Source organism: Arachis duranensis, chromosome 9, assembly GCF_000817695.3.
Source record: "Arachis duranensis cultivar V14167 chromosome 9, aradu.V14167.gnm2.J7QH, whole genome shotgun sequence".
In the NCBI taxonomy this organism is placed as follows: domain Eukaryota; kingdom Viridiplantae; phylum Streptophyta; class Magnoliopsida; order Fabales; family Fabaceae; genus Arachis; species Arachis duranensis.
Window position 1 is genome coordinate 59,093,648 of NC_029780.3, and position 1,835 is coordinate 59,095,482.

Below are 1,835 nucleotides of genomic sequence, written 5' to 3' on the forward strand. Positions count from 1 at the left end.
TGTTAGTGTTGTTGTTGGGGTTTGATGATGTGGGATTAGAAGAAGGATGATGGAGAGGGAGAGGGAAAGGTAAATGATGATGAAGAGGGATTTGTGATGAGGTGGTTGTTGTTGTTGTTCTTGTTGGTGTTATGAATTGATGGAACTGGTCTCCTGGCACTCCATCAAACATCTTGTGTGCTTTCTTTATCTTCTCTTCTCTTCTATGATCTTCCTACCTCTATCTCTTCTTCAATTCAATTCCCTCACTTGTGATGTGCTTCTTTCTTGCTCAGTGTAAATTGTGGCTAAATGGAATGCTACAACCAACTTTACAAAAATACTACCAACCCTTCTTTCTTTCTCTCTCTTGGCTTTCTCACATTTATCAAAGAATTTGTCCTTGTGTGCAAGGGAAAAATCTTAGGCCACCACCACACCCTTTTACAAGAAAGTGAAACTCAACACCCCCTCCCTCATCATAACCCATAATAAATAAATAAGAATAATACTATATATACAAATTAATAAAAAATTATAGAAAAAAAAATTATAGTGCAAATATTGTACATCATTACCAAATTGCATTTTTTTCCTATAAATGACTATTTATACTACTAACTATATTACATATACAAAAAAATTTAGCCATACTAAAATATAAAATATATATTATAATTAAATTAAACAACATATATATTTATACATATATATCTAATAATTAATTTTAGGTATGCGCACATGACATTTTGTTTTACAGATAATAAAATATTTAAGATAAAATAACTTTAATGAGTCATATTTTACTTTTTAAGTTATATATATACTTTTATTTTTTTCGTTTGTCAATATATTTGATATACATATTCTTTATTATGCTATTTTTAAACTATAATATAAATAAAAGAACGATATATTGTATCTATTATTTTACATAATAATACATATAAAATAATTATTTTTATTAATACTTCAATACATAATTGAATATAATGCATGATATTTCAATAAGACAAAGAAATTAAAATCTTGAAATATATATATATTCTTTCTTCCTTGGACAAGTCAATCAACCCACGTTACAAAGAAAAGGTATATTCAATGCATTTCATCCTTGTTTCCATTTTCATATAACATCCAAACTCATCTTTATCATATCCCATTTAACAATTCCTTCTGCTGAACAAAATTTGGTTACCTAGCCAGGAGTCTCATTACAAATCACATGTCTTAAGAGCCCATCATGAAGGTATTAATGATATAATGATAAAAATTTAAATTTAAATATCAACCGTGAATATTAAACATAATTTAACAGTGACAAATAATAATTAAAATATCACGTAAACAATTATTAAAAATTTAAAATTAACAAAATTAATATGATTTAATATTATACAAGAATTTGGTGTAACAAAATTGTTTTTAAGGATTAAAAGTTGAAACTTTCTTTATCTTGGGGTGCTACTGGTCTGTGGTTAATGACGAAATGAATCAATAAAGAAGGAATACTAGGGTTAAGAGCTGCCTGTATTATATGATCTAAAAATTTGAATTCCTCAATAAGAAAAAGTATCATTATTATAGATGTAATATATTCACAGCTCATTGGAAAACTAAACTTTACTGTATATTAGTATTACTGTGTGCGTTCGGATTAGTTTCTATTAAACTAGAGTTTGAATAGAAGTGATTTTATAAAATTGATTTTGAATAGGAGTTTTGTATTTACATAATTTATGTTTGATAATTTAATAATAAAATTAATTTTTTTATTATTATATTAAAATTGATTTTGATAAAATAAATATTATTTAGTTAATATTAATTAAAATTATTTTTAAATAGATAATTAC

General features: G+C 25.2%; 1 protein-coding gene across 1 annotated transcript in view; it reads right to left on the reverse strand.

Annotated features, from left to right (window-relative positions):
- LOC107465737 (trihelix transcription factor GTL2) overlaps positions 1 to 1,835 on the reverse strand; it is a 6,805-nt gene that overhangs the window by 2,907 nt on the left and 2,063 nt on the right. The gene's annotated exons all lie outside the window — the stretch shown is intronic.